Source organism: Delphinapterus leucas, chromosome 18, assembly GCF_059928025.1.
Source record: "Delphinapterus leucas isolate spDelLeu-1000000601 "Yukka" chromosome 18, BTC_Dleu_Yukka2, whole genome shotgun sequence".
Classification (NCBI taxonomy): domain Eukaryota; kingdom Metazoa; phylum Chordata; class Mammalia; order Artiodactyla; family Monodontidae; genus Delphinapterus; species Delphinapterus leucas.
This window is the reverse complement of record NC_143146.1, coordinates 66,499,130-66,523,406: the sequence shown is the minus strand read 5'-3', so window position 1 is coordinate 66,523,406 and position 24,277 is coordinate 66,499,130. Positions and strand designations below refer to the sequence as shown.

Below are 24,277 nucleotides of genomic sequence, written 5' to 3'. Positions count from 1 at the left end.
TGGCATATTTTTACTACTGACAGATGAGCTAGTTGTTATAACTTTGTTGAAAAGTTTATTTTGTTTTAAAATAAAAACAGCTTCTGGAACACTGAAGGTAGGGAGTTACCAAATCACTCAACATGCACAAATATGATAAGACTGTTTTTTCTGCATTTCTGACGGGTTCCTAGTTCCCCCAAACTAAAACTAAATTGATATTTTCTCTTTCAAGTAACTTTTTCGCAAAACTCAAAATTCTAGAGGTATTTTATCTTGTTAATGACTATATGAAATTTATAAAATATTGAGCTTTTAATTTTAATATATGCATCATTGGTTTAAAGTAGTATTACATATTACAATATAACTCCACTAATTTTATTTCTATAATTCATTCAACCAGCTATTTAGACAGCACTATTATGTACCAGAAGTTGTATTGTAGGCATAAGGATGAAAAGGGGGGCTTCTGTTTTGAAGGATCAACTATGATATAATTCTATATATATGGTAGAATGTATCTGTTCATATGGTAATGTGAACAAAAAAGAAGACATTTTCTTTGGAAAATATGGGAAAGTCCTTTCTCTAAGTACATGAAAACCAGGAATGTGATTACTGTAAGAAAATTGGGGGCTCATGGGTCATGTATTTAAAAAAAGTACACTAAGTCCATTAAGAAGAAGGTTGGGGGAGCTTGACTCTTAAGCAATAAGATTATCTTAAAATTTAAAGGGATTTGTGTATGTTTGTATTCTATCAATGGCAAGAGAGGGATTCCCATACCAGAAAGAAAATCTTTGTTATTGTTTAATAGGGTGCCTGAGTATGTTGAAGAGAAGGGATTACAAAGAGTAAACTAAAGTGGGAAGTAAAATAGCCCATGATGAGTACTTGGAATGATTGATGGATAAACACTCCAGTGTTGTTTATATTTGCATTGGGAAATATTTTAAGCACCTTGGTTTTAGCTAATCCTATTTCCTAAGGCAGAAATGTTCTCCGTATTTGTACAGCAACCCAAGGAAACCAAACAAAGGTAGATTGTGAGCACAGAGGCTAAATCAGGTATTCCTCTGAATCAGAGTTACAGAGTTAAAGTTGTCTGTATTGGAATTTAAGCAACATGTCTTTCCCTTTTAATCGTCCCATACAGAAAAGGTTAATATGAGTGTGATAAACGTTAACTAGAAGTTATAAAATACTCCATGTTGAGTTTTATAAGAGAGGTGTCAAGATGATGAGGAAAAAGGACTTTGTAAGAGAGAACGCTACGGAGCTGTTGAATGCTGGAATGGGTTATCAAAAGAGGTTGTAGAATTTTCGTGTTGTAAGAGCTTTAAACTTTACAATGTAGATCCATTTAAGTTAACAGTGTTTTTAGAACAACCTCTGACTTTGTGCATGTGGTTATCCTAATGTACTTTCTATGACCCAACTCAATCAGTACTTTCACTAAGAAGCCTTTCCTTAGCTATCCACAAAGGTTTGATTATTTCTTCCTTTGTATCCTCATGTCACACTATCACAGCTCCTATAAAATTTTAGGACAATTCTTTATGTAGATTTTACTAGATTATAGTTCTTATAGAGCAGATACTCTCTTATTTATCAGTTGTATTTCAAGTTTCCAGTTGAGTGCCTGCAAAAAATAATCAGTATTAAATAAATCCCTTACCTCTTCCATTCTACCTAAATTGGTCATTTCATTATCTAGGAGCTGGCTCTGCACATTAAAATTTCTTGTGTTTATGTCATTTCCCTTATTTTGGAATGCACTTTCCTCTTCTCCATTTGATTAATTCTTATGTATCCTTCCAGGTCCAGCACAAGTCTCACTTCTTTCATAGAGCCCCCAGGAGATTAAAGTCTTGAGTGACCATTCTTTCCTTGCAGATTCTAAAGAATTTAATTATAGGTTTGATGGATTTTTAAAAAATGCATGCCCCATGACTCCTCCACTAGTTTTTGAGCATCAGGGATCATGCCTTTTCCCTATTTGTTACCCCAGGGCCTGGCACGGTGCTCTATTCAGAGTAGCTGGTCAATAATAAATAATACTTGGTAATAAGGCAGGTGAGAAAATGGCTAATCTCATCACTTACGGAACTTTCTGTTGAAGACACTAATGTTAAATCTAGTTTCTAAAATCTGTACACAATGGAGAAACAGGATTAACATTTCGATGTTATAAAACAAAGGGACAAGTCCACATCCCTCTTCCAGAACACTTGGGGCCAGATTGTTTTGGAATTTAGAATTTTTCCTTTTCACTGAGGTAGCACTTCCCATTAATATTTCACAATAAGTGGGTGAATAAAAAAAATCAAAGACTATAAATATCTTCATGCTAGTTCAGATCAAGTTTGAGTTAATAAAATGAACCTTGATAATCTGAATTGCATAAACTGTGAAGTCAAGTTATTTGCTTGGTGATTAACCTGCAAGTCATATTGTTGACCTTGTAAATTGTTCATAATCTGAAGTTTAGCCTTTGTAGTTTACTTAGTATTCCTTTTAGTTTCAATGGGGAGATGTCATTTTAATATAAATGTCACAAAAAAGACTATAAATCAGGATCTCAATATTCAGCAGATAACCATTCTTAGTTATTTTGGGGTGAGAATTCTGGCAAGAGTTTTTAAGGCTCCCTGTTCAAAACAACTACTTGTTTAGACAGAATGAGCTTAAAAGACAATAAACTTCAAAATGTGGAAAAAAACCTTTTAGTTGATTGACTCTCTCAGGATCACACTCATAATTTTCTATTTTTTGAGTGTTTAAAGAGGATTTAATTTCTAAATAAACTGTATTTCTATATACCTGAACTATATACGGTATTTTATATTCTCAGCATCTACTCTTCTTGGCTAGAGTTCATTATATTTTCTAATCCCACATTCATGGATTTAGTTGAGCAATCTCTCTTGGCATGTATTTAGGTCAGTTTATTTGTTCACAGAAATGAGGTCATTGTCATATGGAAGCACTTATTGTATTATTTAACTAATAAATTGGAACAATGAAACCTAGAAAACATTTTTATCAAGTTAAAATATCAAACCACACAGTTTTTTCCTTTCACTCTTACCATAAAATTGTTCCTAGGAATTGTGCTATTATACAAAATCTTTTTCCAAACATGATTTTGTTTAAATATGAAAAACAGGCTCTGACAGGGTGGACCCCACTTAGGATAGTAACTTAAATGGACTTTTAAAAAACAACTTAAAAGAGGATCAAAAGAGAAAATGGAGGAGAGATTGGAAATGGTAGTTGAGAAGAGGAGGACGAAGTGCTGAATGGTGAGGGGCCTGGATTGAATACAGTGGCAATGGATTTGGGAACACCTTTTAACACATTGGTTAGGGAGCCATGTGATGAAGGGTGACTGAGGGTGCTCAGACCCTATAAAGGGTGTGACTGTGAAAATAGAAAGACAGCATCAGACCTAAGAGACCTTATTAAAAAAGAAGCAACAGACCATAACAATGGGTCAAATGTAGTTGGCAAAGGAGAAGGGGAAGCTTTGGTAGAAATGGGGAACTTGGGAAGGGATAATTACTAGTTGAGATTAGTGATATGCTAAGTTTTCCTGTAAGCTTCAGGCCACTAATACACAGGTTTTGTGTGTATGTCGTGGCGTATCCATGAAAGAATAAGAATGGCCATGTTGACAAATACAAGTTGGCTTTACCTCTGTATTGGGAACAAGCCAGTAACTTGACACACACCTCTCCACAGATACCTAAGGCAGTGTAGTGTTTAAAAATAAAATAGGCCCATTAAGTGTTGACTAATTGGGAACCTCGTCACCGTTATTTAGCTGGTTGAGGTTAAAAAAGAAAGAACATAATTTCTGTGACACTGTGAAGTATATAATAGTGGTGAAATTTTTTCCCTTCCCTAAAAGTGACTGTGGCATCGCTGTGCTGTGTGCTGTGTGGAGATAAATTGGTCAAGTTCTTTTTCTTACAAGTGACAGAAGTCTAACTTGTACCATCTTAGTCAAAAGAAGAGAATTTACTGGCTCATATAACTGAAAAGTTCAGGGATTCACTGCTTCAGACATGACAGTCCCCAGTTATTTAAATGATGTTGTCAGGCATCTGTTTCTTTTTTCTATCTCTTGACTCTGTTTTCTTTGCTGTTGGCTTTGCTTCTATGTCAGGTTCTCTTTCAAATGATAGGAAAGATGGTCCCAAGTATATTTGGATCAAAATAACCCTTATAACTCTAGTGTATTCCACTCTTTTTGCCTCCATATCAGTCCCTTAAAAAAAAAAAAAAAAAGACCCCAAGTAACCTTCCCTGGAGTAAGTACACCAACCATTGAGTCCTGGGGAGCAGGAGACTCTGATTGGCAAGTCTTGGTCTTGTGCCTGTTCCTGAGATGAGAGAGGTGAGGTCTGAGGATTGGCAGTCCCCACTGGAATCACATGGAATGGAGGAAGTGGGGCTCCTGAGAGGAAAGGATGTGAGGCTGAAAGCATCCTCAGGTGAGCTTAAGGCTATTGGTAGTGTAGAAACATTCAAAGCAAAAATAAAAATAATATTGGTATCTAGTAGATACGGAAGTAGAGAAACCCAGTCAATGCTCATCAATTACAGAGGGATTTAGGAAAAACTCAGAATGATTAAGGACTGAGCTGAAGCTTGGGGAAAGCAAAAGCCTAGTTAGATAATTTCTCTGGACGGTGCCAGGGAGATCTGGATAGATTAGCAGTTCAGAATGACTGTGAAGTTATTGACAGTTTTGATCTGTGGCTGAAAGACTTAGGCCTGACTCTGAGAAAAACATCTGGCCAACCTATGAGTAAGACTTTTTCTTCCTTACATGTGTGTAGCAGCAGGCAGGTCTGTGTTGAATGGACCAGAACTTTATCATGTGATAGTGACACAGCAGATGATATAAGTCTAATAGAGATGAAGTTAAGTTCTAGAAGGTGAGGAAAAGACTTGCAGAATCACACAGGTACTATGGGTTTGGGAAGTCAGAGAAAGAATAAGAATGGGGCTAAAGACATCTTGGGTGGATCCGACACTAAGGCAGAGGCAGTTTGCTTCCCACCTTTCTGTAGGTTTCCAACTGCCAGAATTTCTCCACTTGGTCAGCAATTACACAAATTCTAGGCCCCTTCCCCAAACCACTTACTGAGTTGGGGTTTCTGAGCAGGGGGGTGGGAATGAATTTTTTACAATGCCAGGCAAGCCTAAGTTGCTCTAAGGTCCATAGCCACGGGGAAGATGAAGACATTCATTTCTCACTGACTCTTAGGAGATGTATGGGCCGAATGGCCCAAGTCTGACTAGAAAATGGAGAGGTTTTACAAAGATATTGTAAGTTCTTATATTACGTATCTTGTCCAGGCTCATTCCAATTTTGTCCCTTCTGTCACATGACAACACCCATTTCATTAAATACCAAGACAGGAGGGAAAATTGTGGAGCTTATTTTCTGACTGACATCCTGAAGTTCCCAACATCTTTCAAAGCTTTCAACACGAAATTTAACAGAGTGCTTTTGAAGATTCCTTCTCATTCTAGTTTTATAAATCAGAGGACTGGGATTTTACCATAAAGCTGTAGACCTGAAGGTGTGAGGAATGCAAAAGGAACAATACTCTTAAGTCATTTTGGGACTCACAGTAGTGTGGGCTGGTCCTAGTGATGTTTTTCTAATGAATAGAATACTGCTAAAGTGATGGGTTGTCAATTCTGAGATTAGGTTATAAAAAACTCTGACTTCTATCTTGCTGTAACGTATACTCTTTTGCCCTCCCTGATGAAGCCAGCTGTCATGTTGTGAGCTGTCCAGTGGAGAGGCCCACATAGCAAGGAACAAAGGCAAGCATCTGGCTAGCAGCTCATGAGGAACTGAATACTATCAACAATCACATGAGTGAGCTTGGATGCTTCCTCAGTCGAGCCTGTGATTACTGCAGCCCCAACTGACACATGTATTGCAGCCTTTGGAGAGGTCTGAAGCCAGAGAAAGCCCAGATTCCTGATCCACAGAGACTATGAAATTAAAAGCTACTATCTATGCAGCAATAAATACCTAGTATGCTGGGCAAGCAACACATCAATCCCAGGCACTGGGACTATTGGGAACCCCAGTGGAGTTGATAAACCATGTCATAAAAGGAGCAGCTGCAGGATAGCTGAGAAGGAGCAAGCAGTTGAGAGTCTAGTGATGGCCTCAAGAGACCCCCAGGGAGGTGTATAAGATGTATATGAAATATTTGCCAAATTCCCCATTCTCAGCATGGTGAAAACATAATAAACTCTATGGTCAGAAAGAAGTTCAAAGCCCAACTTTGTTATGAGTTACTTAAGTTGTCTTAACCTTAGTTTTCTTCTCTGTGAAGTAAGACTACCTCTTATTTAGAGGATTGCCTGAGGTGCACATGTAGCACTGTGCCTGACACATAGGGACTCATAACACATGGTCTTTACTGGTAGCTTGAACAATTTTTTCTCCTCGTTGAAACTTTTTCCAGTCAGTATTTATCTGATTTATGTTTCTAAGACACCACCCTCATTTCTCGTTTTATCTTTCTGGCTACCCCTTACCTTTGCTGCTTCTTTATTTTCCCCAAGATTCCACATTAGTTTCCTCTTCTCATTTGCCATACTCTTCCTGAGCAATATTATCTCCAAGGAAACTATTCTTTCTTTTTCCAAAGTTCCTTCTGGTCATAAATAGGAACTTCCACCAACACTTTCACACATTTAGAAGCACTCATTTGGGAGCAAGCTTTCATCTTCTCCATACCTCTGACTGACTCTTATGCCCAGCAGTGGGAGTGACTTCACTTTTTGGTGAAATTGGGAAAAGGGCCTCTGTGTATAACCCTAGCTTTTGGTGTGCTAGAGTTCTCTCTCTCTCTCTCTTTTCCTTCCTACCCCTTCCTCTCACTCTTCACCTTCCGTCTCCAGGTCTTCTCTGGTATTCTCTTCTTGAAAGTAAGCATATCAGGCAAGCCTGGAATTGTCTGAATTGAGCAGATATGTTCAATCTTGTTTAACATTAAAGAAATATAGAGTCAGATTAAACATTGTTGACATAAATGCTTTAAGAATTCAAAGTGTAAGATTGTGGTATTTACCATTTCATCTCAGATAAGAAAGATTAAGGAAAGACAGAGTTTTATTTATAATCTTATGTTATAATCTACAATATTAAGTCTATGTTAACCTCAAGGCTTATTCAATTGTTTGCTATAGGAAATTGTGTTGGATCACTGAAGTTATAAACTGTATTTGTCCTAGGAAATTTAATTTGCTCACCAGCTGTGTGATAATTAACCCACTGACTATGACCTCATTGATTTTACTAAAGTTGACCTTATCCATATTTAAACTTTGTAAATTCCCTTTAGATAGGAAACTATTTCAGACTCTGTCTAGATATTTCTTCTTGCTTGTTGTATAGTTAAAATAAAATGCCAAATCTCATTCTTACACAGTACCACATGAGTCCCAATCTAGTTTTTCCAATAATAATAAGAGTGTATTTTGATTTCTATCTTTTTTTCATATTTATTGATCAATTTTGAATCTGGAGAGGATGGATATGATAAACTGGTCTTTTTAAATCCCTGGCATAAGTTAAATTCCCTCGGGGACTTCTTTTCATTGTAACATGCCACTTGGTAGTAAGGTTGAAGAGGAGGGTAGTAAGGGTTGAAGAGAGCGGATGAAGGTTGAAGAGGAGGTAGTAAGGTTGAAGAGGAGTAAGGTTGAAGAGGAGGGGATGCCCCCTTAATTCTAACATGGGCAACTACCGACATTTTAGAAAAGACATCAGCAAGATGGCAACATAGGAGGATTCTGAATTTTCCTTCTCCTGCAGACACACTGAATATACAGCTACACATGGATTATTTCTCTCTGAGAGGAATACAGAGCTATTTGAGTGACTCCTACACATCAGGCAACTGAAAAAATACCAACATCAAAATGGGTAGGAAAGGCTGAGACACATTCTCACCATAAACCCCACCCCTGGCACAGCGTGTTATAATCAGGAGGGAACCCCAATATCCAAACCTAGCTTCTTGCTGAGGAGCTAAAGGTGTGAACCACACATATAGCACCCCAACCTGTCCCTAAGTCTGCCACCCAAGGGACAGGTTCCCAGATTGCCTAGCTCTGAGAGCCAATGGGTCTTGCATTCACAAGTCCCAAAGGACTATTACAAACAAGGAAACACTTGTTAACAGGCATGCAAGCACTCCCAATGTCTCTCCCTCTGGGCTCAGTGCAGAGGAAGTAGACAAAAATGCCCATCTCCCAGTTTTTCCTGGAAGGCGTTTAACTGCATACTCTACCAGCTGCTGTTTGAGGGTCTGGCTTCTGTTTAGCTCACGTCTAGGTGCTGACTGTGATCCTTCCTGAAGCCTGAAAGAGTTGGAGGGCACTTTCCCCACCTTCTCTTTTTGGCTCACTCCATCAGTAAAACCAAGTTGTCAAGGTCTCTCTGGAAGGAGCTTGTTTCCCCAACTGTTACGGCTGCCTCAGGGGACTGGCTCCCAAATCACCTACATCTGGGAGCTGATGGGACTTGGCATTCATGAATCCTCCAGGACTGCAAAAAGCAAAGTGGTGGTTCTTTATGGGTACACAGATACTCCCAGAAACTATTCCCTCTGGCTCAGCACAAAGTAAGCAAAAACACCTAGTCCTGATTTATCCCTGATAGGGGCTAGACTGCATATCTAATGTTCTCACTTTCCCAGCTGCTGCCTGAGGGTCGAGCTTCCAATTAACCTCTTTTGGGGAGCTGAAGATGTAGGCAGTTAGTAGTCCTCTGGGAGCCTGAATAGGCATATGGGCATTTCCCACACTTTGGGGACATTCACAGGTCTTGCAACACCCTCCACCACTGACAGTCACTAAGAACAAAGAGGAAGCTTGGGCAATCACAAAGGTTTGAGAGGCAACAGGAGCCCACGCTGGGCTGATTGCCAAAGTGTATCTCCTATACAAGGCCAGAAAGTCAAAACAGGGAGAGGTGGCTGTTATATCTAATAGGTGTTATATCTAATGCTCAGAAACTAACACAGAGAGTCAAGCAGAATGAAGAAACAGGGAATTATGTTTAAAGCAACAACAACAGAAAAAAAAACATAAATAAATCTCCAGAAACCAATCTTAATGAAATGGAAATAAGTAATTTACCCAATAGAGAGTTCAAATTAATGGTCACAGAGATGCTCAGTGAGGTCAGGAGAGCAATGCATGAACAAAACAAGAATTTCAACAAAGAGACAGAGATATAAAAAAGTACTAAACAAATCATAGAGCTGAAGAACATAGTAACTGAAATGAAGAATTCAATGGAGGGGTTCAATAGCAGACTGGACCAAGTGAAGAAAGGATATGCAGACTCAAATACAGGGCAGTGGAATTCATCCATTTAGAGGAGCAAAAGTAAAAAAGAATGAGAAAGAGTGAAAATAGCTTAAGGGTCTTATGGGACACCATTAAGCAGACCAACATATGCTGAAGGAGTTCATCACCACTGGATTGACATTACCAGAAATGTTAAAGGGATTTCTTCAAGCTGAACTAAAGGACACTATTGGTAACATTGGAAATATGACAGTATAAAACTTGTTGGTAAAGGAAATATATAGTTAAATTCAGAACTCTAATGATGGTGGGCAAACCACTTAAATCTAGTATGAAAGTTAAAAGACAAAAGTATTAAAAATAGATATTTAACTACCATAATTTGATAATGGATACACAAGGTAAAAATACATAAATTGTGACATTAAAAACAAAAATGTTGGGTGGGGGAAGAGTGTAAAAATGTAGGGCTTTTGTATGCATCCAAAGTTAAGTTGTTATCAGCTTAAAATAGACTGTTATAATGATAGGATATTTAATGTAAGTGTCATGGTAACTGCAAAATAAACCTATACAATTACAAGAGGAAAACTGAAAAATTCACAAATAGTAAACAACATGCTCCAGAGTACCCAGTGGGTCAAAGGGGAAATAAAAAAACCATCTTGAGACAAATGAAAATGAAAACACAATATACCAAAACATGTGGGATACAGCATAAGCAGTTCTAAGAGGGAAGTTTATAGAGGTGAATGCCTACATTAACCAAAAAGAACTCAAAAACAATCTAACTTCATATCTTAAGGGACTAGAAGAAGAAGAACAAACTAAGCCAAAAATTAGCAGAAGGAAGAAAATAACAAAGATTAGAGTGGAAATAAATGAAATAGAGACTAAAAAGACAATAGAAAAGACTGATGAAACAAAGAGATGGGGTTTTTTTGCAAAGATAAAGTTGATAAACTTTTAGTTAGACTAAATAAGAAAAAAGAGAGAAGACTCAAAGAAAATTAGAAATGAAAGAGGGGACTTTACAACTGATAACACAAATACTAAGGATCATAAGAAACTACTATGCATAATTATACACCAACAGATTGGACAACCTGGAAGAAATGGATAAACTCCTAGAGATACACAACCTACCAAGACTGAATCATGAAGGAATAGAAAACCTGAACAGACCAAAAACTAGTAAGGAAATTGAATCAGTAATCAAAAACCTCCCAACAGACAGAAGTCCATGACAAGATAGCTTCACTGTTGAATTCTACCAAACATTTAAAGAAGAATTAATACCAGTACTTCCGTAACTCTTCTAAAGAACAGAAGAGGAGGGCACACTTCCAAACTCACTTTATGAGGCCAGCATTACCCTAGTACCAAAGCCAGAAAAGGACACTACAAGAAAAGAAAATTACAGGTGAATATCATTGATGAACACAGATGCAAACATCCTCAACAAAATATTAGCAAATCGAATTCAACATTGCATTAAAAGGGTCACACACCACGATCAAGTGGGATTTATTCCTGGGATGCAGGAATGGTTCATCATCTGTATACCAATCAGGGTGAATTATACAATAACCTCAACAAATATGAAAAAGCATTTCACAAAATTTCACATCCATTTAAGATAAAACTCTCAACCCAATGGGGAGAAAGGGAACATACATCAACATAATAAGGGCCATATATGACAAGCCCACAGATAACATCATAATCAGTGGTGAAAAGCAGAAAGCTTCTTCTAAGATCAGGAACAAGACAAGGATGCCCACTCTCACCACTTTTATTCAGTGTAGTACTGGAAGTCCTGACCAGAGCAATTAGGTAAGAAAAAGAAATAAAAGGCGCATCTGAGTCAGAAAGGAAGAAGTGAAATTGTCTGTGTTTACAGATGACATGGTATATGTAGAAAATTCTAAAGACTCCACCAGAAATCTCTTAGAACTAATAAATTCAGTAAAGTTGCAGGATACAAAATAAACATGCAAAAATCAATTTCTATACACTGACAATCAACTATCTGAAAGAGAAATTAAGAAAATAGTCACATTTACAATTGCATCAAAAAGAATAAAATACTGAGGAATAAATTTAACCAAGGAGTTGAAAAACCTGTACACTGAAAACTATAAGATGTTGATAAAAGAATTTAAAGAAGACACAAATAAATGCAAGGGTAGTCCATGGTCATGGACTGGAAGAATTAATATTGTTAAAATGTCCATACTACCCAAAGCAATCTACAGATTCAGTGCAACTCCTATCAAAATTCCAATGGCATTTTTCACAGAAATAGAAAAAAACAATCCAGAATTTGTATAGAACCACAAAAGACCCTGAATAATTAAAGCAATCTTGAGAAAGAAAAACAAAAAAACTGAAGGCACCACAGGTCCTGATTTCAAACTGTATTACAAAGCTATAGTAATCAAAACAGTATGCTATTGGCATAAAAAAAAGACACATAGATGGACATGAATAGAGAGCCCAGGGATAAACCCATGTACATATGGTCAATTTTCAAGAAGGCAGCAAGAATATAATGGGAAAGGATAATCTCTTCAACAAATATTGTTGGAAAAACTGATATCCACATGCAAAAAATGAAACTAGATCCCTGTCTTATACCATACATAAAAGTCAACTCAAAATGAATTATAGATTTGAACATCAGACCTGAAACTATAAAATTCCTAGAAAGAAACACCAGAGGTAAGCTCTACATTGGTCTTGGTGATGACTTTTTGGATTTTACACCAAAATCAAAGGCAGTAAAAGAAAAAAATATACAAGTGGGACTACAATAAACTAAAAAGCTTCTGCACAGCAAAGGAAGCCATCAACACAATGAAAAGGCAACCTATGGAATGGGAGTAAACATTTGCAAACCACTGATAAGAGGTTAATATCTAAAATATATAAGAAACTCATATAACTCAAGAGCAAAACCCCAAATAACCCAACTAAAAAATGGGCAAAATAGCTGAATAGACATTTTTCTGAAGAAGACATACAAATGACCAATAAGTACATGCAAAGGTGCTCAACATCACTAATCATCAGGGAAATGCAGATCAAAACCCCGATGAGATGTTACCTCACACCTATTAGAATGGCTATTATCAAAAAGACAAGAGATAACAAATGCTGGTGAGAATGTGGAGAAAGGGAGCCCTTGTACCCTGGAGGTGAGAATGTAAACAGTGATTTTGGAAAACAGTATGGACGTTCCTCAAAATATTAAAAATAGAAGTACCATATGATCCAGCAATTCCACTTCTGGATATGTATCCAAAGGAAACAAAATCACTGTCTCAAAGAGATATCTGCATTTCCCATGTGCATTGCAGCCTTATTCACAATAGCAAAGACATGGAAACAGCCTAAGTGTCCATTGATGAATGGATGGATTAAGAAAATGTGATATATATACACAATGGAATATTATTCAACTTTGAAAAAGAAGGAAATCCTGCCATTTGGGATACTATGCTTGAATCTGAGAGGCAGTATGCTAAGTGAAATAAACTAGGCAGAGATGAGAACAGTGGCTGCCAGGGGGTGGGAGATGAGGAGAGTTTGGTAAAAGCAGCTGCTTAGCACAGGGAGATCAGCTCGGTGCTTTGTGACCGCCTAGAGGGGTGAGATAGGGAGGGTGGGAGGGAGGGAGACGCAGGAGGGAAGAGATATGGGAACATGTATATATGTGTAACTGATTCACTTTGTTATAAAGCAGAAACTAACAAAAAAAACAAAAACAAAAACTTTGAAAGTATTTTCCAGTCGTTTTCAGATGTAAGTCTGAATTATCCCAAACATGCAAAAATGTTGAAATTTATAAATAAAAAAGCAATAAAATGCACAGAAAATGAAAAAAAAAGTCCTGTTGTGTTCCTTTAACAGCAAAGACATTTTCATTAACAAAGAACGATGTTCATGTTTCTCTGTAAATGCTATTGTTACTCTATTTAAACTTTGATCTTGAATAACAGTAAAAAAAAGTAAAATCTGTAGTAGAACTGTAAAATAATCTCTTCTATTAAAAATGTTTCTAGTGGTTTTACACAAACAGAAACAGTGACAAAATAAGCAGTCATTACAGAGTAAAAAAAAAAAAGTTATGTATGTTGGTGGACACATACTAAGAATGCAATAAATGTAAATTATGATTACATGGAACTAATTAAAGATACTTATGCAATAATAAAATCAATAAAATGAAAAAAAGTATAAAAACTTTCCGTTATAAAATGATAAGTTCTGAGGATCTGATGTATAAAATGGTGACTATAATTGATAATACTATTTTGTATAATTTGAACCTACTAATAGAGTAGAACTTAGGTGTTCTCACCACACACAAAAAAAGAAAGGTGTATATGTGATAGATGTGTTAATTTGATGGGGATAATCCCTTCACAATGTATAGATATAGCAAGTCATCACATTGTATGCTTCAAATATAGCACAATTTTGTTGGTCAATTTTACCTCAATAACATGAAAAAAATAAAAAAGAACCTGTATTTCTCAAGAGGCCAAACTGGCTTTGGCCAGTTTGCAGCAGATCTTTCAGGATAAAATCTAAATTCCTTAGAATGACACATGTGCTCCTCCGTGATAAAGCCTTCCAATATCTCTTCCAGTTTCACTTCCATTACGTTGTCCAATACTTACTATAGTCAAAGACTGTGAGCGTGGAGATCATGTTGTTCTATACACCACGTTATCTTAACACTCGCTCTTCTCTCTGCTTAGAATACCCTCGCTCTTATAGACTTTCCTTAACCCTTCCTTTCCCTTCCCTTGCAAAGTTTTCTTTAGTGCCTTATCTGAGCTTGTATCTTCTATAACACTTGTCTGTAGAAGTCATAGCAGTGTTGTTATTAAAACACATAAAACTGTCAAGCGTTCCTTCTCTGGACACCATGCTTTTGCAACCTGCTCTAGCCCTCCTTCCCATGGGGTAAGGAGTCCATAAGGCCAAGAGGATACACGGGTAACTGAGTCCCTGGGATTTCCTCTGCAAGTGTTCTTGAGCCTGCCTCTGGGGCTTATTCTGGCCTCTTCCCAGTCTCCATCCTCCTGAGTGTGGTCTGCCCCACTGGTATGCACACCCATGTGCCCAATGGGTAGCTGAGGGCAGTTGTTGCCTAAGGAGAAGGATGCTGGCTCTCCCCTGACTGGCATATTCTGCTGTCGAACTGGGAGGAGTCCAGGTCATTATGAGACTATATACATAGAGAATATATATGATAGATAAAATAATAAGTAACTCAACAGTTTATTGACTGAATTTTATACCTCTTCTTAAATGTTTAGAACTCTGCTGTTGACAAAGACTCTCTCCTTGATCAACTTTTGTCAAGTTCCTCTTAGCCTTCTTCTTGACTTGGCCTCCATCTTGGGCCCTCTCCTCTTGCTGGGCCCAATTTTAGCAAGAATCTTGCTAAGTCAGTTTACAGAGAATCTCCCCACCTTTGATATCCAGTCACCCTGGCCTACCTTCAGCAAGAATCCTGTTGAGTTGCTTTAGCAAGAATCTCTGTACTCTTGTTGTCTCCTTCCTCTTAGTAATTTTCCATCCACTGACATTCTCATCCTATTCTTTGGCTATAAATTCCTGCTTATCCTTCTTATACTATACTGAAGTCTCCTTTTCCTCGATTGCAATAGTTTCTGAATAAAATCCTGCTTTACCGCTTTCACCAGTGTTTGGCTTCAGATCTCTTTGATGGTTTAAGAATCTTTATTTATATTCTCCTCCAGACTCCACAGATATTAGGGGTGTGCCTTTTTATTGAGCATTCATTATTTGCCAGTCACAATGCCAAGTGTCATTTATCATATGATCCACACAATAGCCAATTGATAGGTCCTACTGCCGACCTCAGTTTACACACAATGAAACTGGGACACAGAGGTGTTAAGAAACTTTATCAAAGGTCTCCTAGCTCAGAAGAGTCAGAGCTGGGCCTGGAATGGAGCTACTGCCTCAGAGATTGGACTCTTAGCTTCTACAGGGCTATGAAAATGGCAATTGTGATTCTCATTTATTTTGAAGGGAATAAAACAGACTCATTAACCACAATTAGTGAGGTTGTCTGGAGAAAATAATCGTCTGGGAATCTGCAACAAATTGTTCAGACTCCAAGATTTGCCTTCTCAGACCTGAGACTAAACTACCATATGACCCAGCAATCCCACTACTGGACATATACCCTGAGAAAACCATAATTCAAAAAGAGTCATGTACCACAGTGTTCATTGCAGCTCTATTTACAATAGCCAGGACATGGAAGCAACCTAAGTGTCCATTGACAGATGAATGGATAAAGAAGGTGTGGCACATATATACAATGGAATATTACTCAGCCATAAAAAGAAACAAAATTGAGTTATTTGTAGTGAGGTGGATGGACCTAGAGTCTGTCATACAGAGTGAAGTAAGTCAGAAAGAGAAAAACAAATACCGTATGCTAACACATATATGTGGAATCTAAAAAAAAAACAATTGGTTCTGAAGAGCCTAGGGGCAGGACAGAAATAAAGACGCAGACCTAGAGAATGGACTTGAGGACATGGGGAGGGGGAAGGGTAAGCTGGGACGACATGAGAGAGTGGCATGGACATATATACACTACCAAATGTAAAACAGGTAGCTAGTGGGAAGCAGCTGCATAGCACTGGGAGATCAGCTCTGTGCTTTGTGATCACCTAGAGGGGTGGGATAGGGACGGTGGGAGGGAGATGCAAAAGGGAGGAGATATGGGGATATATGTATATGTATAGCTGATTCACTTTGTTATAAAGCAGAAACTAACACACCACTGTAAAGCGATTATACTACAGTAAAGATGTTAAAAAAAACACAACTGCTTGCCTTATCCTGTAATTAGTTCTGCCTTAAGTAGTATAACTGCATAATGGAAAGAGTGGGTAATCTTGTTCAGATGGGAGTTTCTTCAAATAAAGGAGCAAAGAAGTGGAAGTAATCTAGTTGAAACCTGAAAGGCAGTAGCTCTGTATCATTTAACAAGGAGTGTTAATAGGTGTGGGAAAGTAGCCTTTTGCTTATCTTGAGATGGAATGACAGTGCTCAAGAATTCCATCAACATATACATATCTTTACTCCTCAGATTTAGAATGTACACTACTGGCAGGCAGGATCCACACTGTGTCTTTAAATACTCAACATATCTTTAGCCACTCAAATGTTAGAATTGTCATCTAATTTAGAACATCATTCCTTGTTGGAACTTGGCCCTAGTGGAAACTTTACAGACCTGCAGGCAAACCTGGGTTTGTGGTTTGCTTCTTTGCTCGTCATATTTATGTTTGTTCCTAATAAGATCAGTTTTTAATTTGAGAAATCACATCTTTTTTGGCTCTTCACATGACTGTGAATGTCACAAGCCCCTGATGATTTGTAAACCACAGTATACAGCAGCTGAAATGCATTAGTTTAATAATAAATACAGGGAAAAGTTTGATCTTATAAGTAACAATTATGCAAATATCTCAGACTGAATTGTGGTCCTAATGGTTGCAGTGTTTCAGCCACAACTGGTTTCCCAATGTACTTCAAGAGATTTTTTTTTTTTGCATGTGATTTTAAAATTCCAAATTATTTCCAGGATAATTCAGTCTCTTTAAGATTTTCCTGCTTGCCCCTTACATGTTTTATCTTTCACAGTATTGCTGCATAGCTACCTAAGCAAAGCATGGAGGAAATCTTGACTCATAGATGGAATCAGTAATGGAAAATTCTGTGCTATCTCAATCCCCTAAGTGAGCAAAGGAAAAAGTATTTAGAGAAACCATCAAAGGACCCCTTGGAGGTAGATAAAGCTACGTAGCTATAGAGGAAGAGTCAACCGTATTGACTGCTGCCTGTTAGGTATCCCCATAGGTTTTCCCAGTAGACACCTGCCATTAGGTGTCTATATCTCACAGGCATATCAAACATAACACATACAAAACTGAATTCCTGATCTTTCCCTGCCCCAAACAGACCCTGCCAAGGTCTTCTCCATCTCAGTTTATGGTAACTTTCTCCTCCTAGTTACTCAGTCCAAACATCAAGAAGTCATTTTTGTTGGGTTTTCTTTCCATATAGAAAAAGAACCCCGTTGGCTCCACCTTTCAAGTATATCCAGAATCCAATAACTTCTTATTCTTTTTCAGCCTGATCCTAGCCATGATCACCTGAGTACCTAGATTATTGTGGTAGAGACTATATGTGCTTTCTGCTTCCAACCTTCTCATCCTTCCTTCAAGCTCTTTTCCACACAGCAGTCAGAGGGATTCCATTAAACCTTCATCAGGTCATGCCACTCCTCTGACTTAAATCCTGTAACCATTCTTCATCTCATTAACAATAAAATTTAAATCTCCTCTCCTCTACTTCCAGTTCTCTGACCTCATCTCCTATTGCTCTGTCCTCCAGCATCACTGGCCCTCTTGCCATTTCTCAGATACTATTAGTGTGTGCCTGCTTCAGAACTTTAGCACTTGTTGAAATGTTCCTTTAACTCCATGTCTTTGCTCAAATGGAATTTTCTAAGTGAGGGATCCCTGACTACTCTGTTTATATTTGTAACTGTGTACAATGCTCCTTATCCCCTCCACTGTTATTTTTTACCACAATTATCTTAAATAATTTAATTTACTTGTTTCTTTTATTTATTTGCCCCCACTAGAGTATAGATTCCATGACAGTAGGGATTTTCTTCTATTTGTTCACTGATAGAACCCCAGCAATCAGAACATTATTTGGTATGTAGTAGGTACTCAATAAATGAATATTGAATTAATAAACGAAGATGTGAATGAACTGTGCTGAAACGTGACTGTGACTTCTTCCCTCCATTGTTTAATTCTGGAACTATTGCCCTGAGCATGGAGAACAACAGCCATACCCAGATAGGTGTTTATGTATCAGAACACATCTAAGCTTAAATGTTAGTAGGGGCAAAGGAAAATCACTTTTGATAAATTCTTCTGTCTGCATTACTCCTTTCTTTCTGTGACAGGGATAACTGAGATTGACCATGAGGGATTTTAGAGGTAAATATTGAGACTTACAGGTAAAAATCAATTTTATCTAGAATTTTTGAGTCAAATCTCAGACTAAGAATCAACAAATGGTTTCAAAGGAATGCAGCAGGAAGCCTCTGGTAGTTTTTTTCAAGGTTTATATGAACAAATCCTTATGTGTGCAAGTGTTGTGGGTAGTTGTGTTGGTACTGCAGGATTGGGGTGAAAAATGTGTATTTTTAAACTTCTGTGATCAATTTGGGTTGGAAACGTAGCACCATACTTGGCTGCTCCATCTTCATAGTAGGTGGCATAATGGCCCTAGAGAATCATTGGTGCAGAAGATGCCTGTAGAAGGGGAAGAGTATAAAGGACCTAGGAAGGTTCTATTCAACTTACACATTAATAAAATGGCCATCCTTCCTTTTTCCCCCCTTTTTGGTTTAAAAAGGTCTCCCTGCCATTTTGCAAATTTTTTGTTTGTTTTTTAGTTTCTTTATGATAATTTATGACTTTTCTGGGTTTTTCATTAAAATTTTACATGTTGAGGGACACTGTTTTAAATCCTATGATTCTCTTGTGCCTAACCTAAGTTTCTAAATTATATCATACATGGGAACTGTAGCCAGGAGTTAAAAACCTGGCAGTTAAAAACTTGGATTCAGTACAGGTTTTCTAGCATTCCCTGGAATCACTAACATAACCCTTGATGAGTGGGGGCTCCCTCTCTCTCGTTGCCAGTTCCTGGGGATTTCAAAGTTGAAAGTCGAATAAATACAGAACTGATGATGTGACTTTGTTTGGAAAATGTGTAATTTTATTTCTACATATTTCAGTTGTGTACTTTTTTGGTGACCAGTGTGAAGCTATCAATATATTTAGAAAATATCTACATATAAATGTGTGCATGCTTTAAAAATACTGTGAGCTCTAAAACATAAAATGTTTTATTGTCGTCTGTCTTTATGTGGTAGATTACAGTCACTTTTGTTACTCTACAAGAGATTCCCAACCTGGGAACAAAAGCATTTTCATGTTGATTGTTGAAGATTGATTCAGGGTATGGAGAGATGAGTTAATGACAAAGAGCCAAGAATGTGAATTTTTTGAGAAGCTGTTATTGTCCAAGTACTATGTTAGGTGCTCCACTCACCTTGATCCATTTAATACTTCACAGCAATCCTATCAGGTTTTGCTGGGATTGCATAACTGGCCTAAAGCTGTGCAGAAATTGTGGTTAAGCTCGTATTCAAAGCCCCTAGGCTTGTATAACTCTGAAGTTCATGTTCTTTCAACTTCATCAGGCAGAAATGGAAGTCCCAGGGGCTTGAAAAATAAAGATTTTCTTGTTTCCTGGCCCAGTCGTTGACTCACTTGCTTCTCTAGCCCTCATCTCTTCCTGGTTTATTGAGAATCATGGTGCCATGTCTTAGGCTTTTCCTCTGCCATCTCTTTGGTTACTGCCTTATCGAATTTAGTCAAAGGTTTTTTAGTTTTTTTTAACTGCTGGTTAAAATGAAATGTCTTTTTTTTTTTTTTTAAAGCTGTCCTTTAAAAAAAATTTTAGTTTTCATGGAATCCTTTAAGTTAAACAGGGAATAAGGTTCCACATAGAAGTTCTGGTAAAACTGGCTAAACAAAGGATTCAAGTAAGATTTAACTAAAGTACAAAGGGAAACCAGACTTTAAGTGGTTCTGAGCATTTTCTCAGAAAAATTGGGTCAAGAACTAGCATGAAAAGCTGTGTCATTTGAAAGATATTTTCCCCTCTTTATTTTCAAGGGAATTCACATCAAAAATAACAAAAAACCCAAGATTATTTTGTTTTATGAGGTATGGTAAGGTGATGGGACCGGAGCTGAGTATACTGCCAACAGGGCAGTAGCACTGAATGTGGGCAGGCAATGGCAGGAGAGTGAGGTGCAGCTTTGACAGCTGGTATTCCCATTCTTCCTTACACTCTCACATCACAAGTTTCTGATCTGCAACAACATGGGGGGAGAGAAGCAGATAGTTTGAGGTATGAGTGGGCATAGAATGTTATAAGGTGCTTTGAAATAGTTTATTCAGCTTTTATAACAAGTGTGTGAAGTGGGTAGCATAGTGTATCACTTGGCCTTGCAGCGACCCCCAAATCTCTGTGGCTTCAAACAACAAAGCTTATTTGTCATTTACATTTAATGTAGGCTGTAGATGAGCTGCATCTCTGCTTCCCATGTCCTCTTCACTTTAGAATCCGGGCTGAAAGAGCATCCTTACACGCATACCATTCTAATAGCAAAGAGATGGGAAAAATGTCACATTTCAATGGACAAAACATGTCACATGTCAGGTCCAAAGATGGTGGGGTGAAAATGTATATTCCTCTCTCAGGCAGATAGTAATACAATATACTACTGGCAAGTTTTATTATTGTGATCGTGCTTCTCATTTTACAGAAGTGGAAACCAAAGCATAAGGAAGTTAAATTGCCCACGTTAAAACTACTGACAAGTGGCAGAGGCCAACTTGGAATCTCACGTTCTGACCCAAGGCCATTACTTTTGTATTATACCAATAAGAATGGCAACTTCATCTGTCCATCCATCTTTGTTACCATTTGCCTTGAGAACAGTTTTCCTCCTAATGACTTCCTAGAAAATTTATGTTGTTAACCTAATGTACATTATGCTTCCTTCCCTTTCAATCCTCCAGTAAATGGCTTTAACATAAACCTTGAAATGCAAATGATTTCTATATGAGAGAAGTATTTAAAAAGTTACACATAGTCCACTCTTGGATGAAAGATTGAATTAAAAAATAAAATCCCTTTTCAACACTGGAACTAGATTAACTTAATTGTAGTTTAGTAAAAATTTGTCCTAAGTCTCATATTTCTTTGTATCAATTAAAACCAAATATAATTTATAGTGGTGGTTGTGTGGACATTTAGTGATAAGGAATTTTTCGCAAGCACCTTAACTAAAGTGGCGATATGACCCTGAATTGTTTCCAGTCTCCCATGAGTTCTGTAAACCTCAAGCCAACAGGGCTGCTGACTTTTCCCAGAATCCTTAGATTTCTCCATTTTCTGGTCTCTGGGTCTTAACTTAGTGTATTGTTGCCTCAGCCTGAAATGCTTCCAGCCTTCTCCACCTTCTCCATCACCCAGGTCTAATCCTAATAATCTTTCAGGCTCCATCCTTAAATGCTTTCTGCACCAGGCAGACTTTTCCAATCTCATCAAATACAAATATAAATCATAGTAAAAAACCCAAACAACGCTTTGCTTAAACTCCAGTATCCCTTCTTACTCTTTTGCCCAATACCGTTCGTCTAAGAGATGTGCAAAAAATAGTTCTAAAAAATTGCTATATTTGCTAACTTGAAAGTTTTCTGGGCAGTGTGTGGAGCTGATGTATGTTTTTATTTCTTCAACAAATAATTATTCAATGCCTTTCACTGCAAGGCACAATTGACTTGTCGAAGGTGACATAGCTATAGAGTGACAGATTCAGGACTGAAATCCAGAATTGCCTGACTCCACAGCCAGTACTCTTAACTACTACATAGATATAAAGAGCTAGAGATTCTTGAATGCTAGGTGGCTTCACTGTTGGGCAGATATTAATTTTCTTTCTTTCCCTTAAAAAAATTGTATGAAGTATTGCACCAATGCCTTTTTAGGCTCCTCTTTAGTCTTAGTTTAAAAATTGCCATTGAAACCATTTTTTTCCCCTATGAATCCAAGATGATCCCATTAAAAGTGAAATAATATTTTCTGGGTGGACTGTATTGATTAAATTGTATTCCCCAGGGATAGATTCAGGTTTTGTGGGTCCTGAGCTTACACAATTTTTTTGGCCCTCTTTAAGAAAAAGAAGATAAAAGTATAAATATAAAAATAAGCCTGACATATTTAGTATAGGAAAAGAAATCATGATAATTTACATGAGTGTTAGAGGTTCAACTTATTTTCTAAGCTGAGACAGTGTACCAGATATGCTTACACAGACATGCTTCCTTATTGCCACCTGGCCACCTGGCTTCTCCTCCCCACCCGGGATGCTTCACAACTCCTGGCCATTCCTAGCACTTATGGCAGCCCTACACGTGAGGCTTTATTCATTTCCTGGTAGGTCTACCTCTGGTCCTGGCAATTCAAAAATGATGATCAGGGCTTCCCTGGTGGCGCAGTGGTTGAGAGTCCGCCTGCCGATACAGGGGACACGGGTTCGTGCCCCGGTCCGGGAAGATCCCACATGCCGCGCATGGCCGCTGAGCCTGCGGGTCCGGAGCCTGTGCTCCGCAACGGGAGAGGCCGCAACAGTGAGAGGCCCGCGTACCGGGGAAAAAAAAAAAAAAAAAAAAAAAAGATGATCAAATGGCACTGATTTTAGTCTCATATGAGTCTTTGAGTTAATTTTTGGACTTCTTGGTACCTTTCCCCAAGAAATGGAGATATTTTAATAGGAATAGCCTTTTGCAATGCAAGGATTTATTTATAAAATTAAAAAAAATTTTTTTTGGCCATGGCTCTGGTTGGACTATCGTCTTCATAGAAGATATTTGGCATGAATATAATTTTCTTTTGGAAATACTTAAATAGAATACAAAATAAATAATGAAAATCGGTTCTTAAATAAATAATGCTGTCACTAAGGGATTTAACTGAGGTCTATGTGGCTCAGACATTATGTTCAGAATAGTATCACCTAGAATCAATAAATTCCGTTTTTAAAAATCTTGGAAATGACTAAATTTTATTGAAGGATTTAAGCCATTTTTTTCCTTTAAGCTTTGTTGAAGTATTGGCTCCCACAAAGACAATGAGACACCACTGGAAATTAGGTTTTTGGTGTAGTATTAAAAAATGGCAGCAGAGGGCCTCATTGCAATATGCTAGATTTTTCTTTCTTCATGAAAGAACTTTTTCTCTCCATTGCTCTTCATCTGTTTCATTTTGAAACTTGCAGTATGTTTATGCGAAAAAAAATGTTTTAAATACCAATTTTACTATATTGGGAATGCAGGGTACAATTTAAGGCTTAAAAACCATTATGTTTTCTCTTCATTCCTGGAAGATGTTGAAATTTTGATATCTTTCTTCACTTCCTTCCACAGCAGTAAGGAATTGTATACTGTCTTTTGCTTTTTCTTTCAGGCTGTTACTCTCTTTATTAAGAGCATCCAATTTGTTGGCAGATTATTATGAAAGCACATTCATGCAAATTATTTTACTTTATTCAAAGATGAGAAAATTACATGGCAGGAGTTCATAGTATAATATCACACTTATTAATCTTCCAGTTGCCTTTCAGTTAATTGTGCTCAAGTTCTAACAAAGTTATATCCTATAAGAAAAAAAAAAAGCTGTAGGTTATAGCTATGTTAGATGTTCAAAAGGAATGGGGTTGAGTACAGGTGACCCATTAATTAAGCCTGCCTTGATTATTCTATGGGCTCATCTTGTTATTAGTTTGACTATGGTCAGGAAGGATAATGGCACAGAAAATAAAAGTACTGGTTGAGCTACAGTTCAATGTACCCTGAATGGATAGACGTGGGTTTGTACTTAATCCCAGTGAGTTCCTTTTTAACACTATTGTCTAGGAGAGAGTGTCTCCAGAGAACCACAAATATCTTTGATAATTATGGGTCCTGTAGTCAAATATACCTATTTTTAGAGTCTTAACCTGGTTATTATAATTATATAATTATGTTAATGGAGACTTTTTATCTTATCCGACCATCATTTACTCTCACTAAAAGTACATTTCTAAAATCTTGCTTAAAAAAGAAAATTCTAATCTTCCTTTAGAAAGGACTTGTTTTTAGATGAAAGAGTTTCAGAAAAATGGATTATTGTTCATTGCCAGCTTTCAGAATCCTTGCTTCTTGAGGAG

The 24,277-nt window shown here is 37.5% G+C and overlaps 1 long non-coding RNA gene across 3 annotated transcripts in view; it reads left to right on the top strand.

Annotated features, from left to right (window-relative positions):
* The window catches only part of LOC111175257 (uncharacterized), a 323,793-nt gene that overhangs the window by 31,312 nt on the left and 268,204 nt on the right, over positions 1 to 24,277 (top strand). The window lies entirely within an intron of this gene.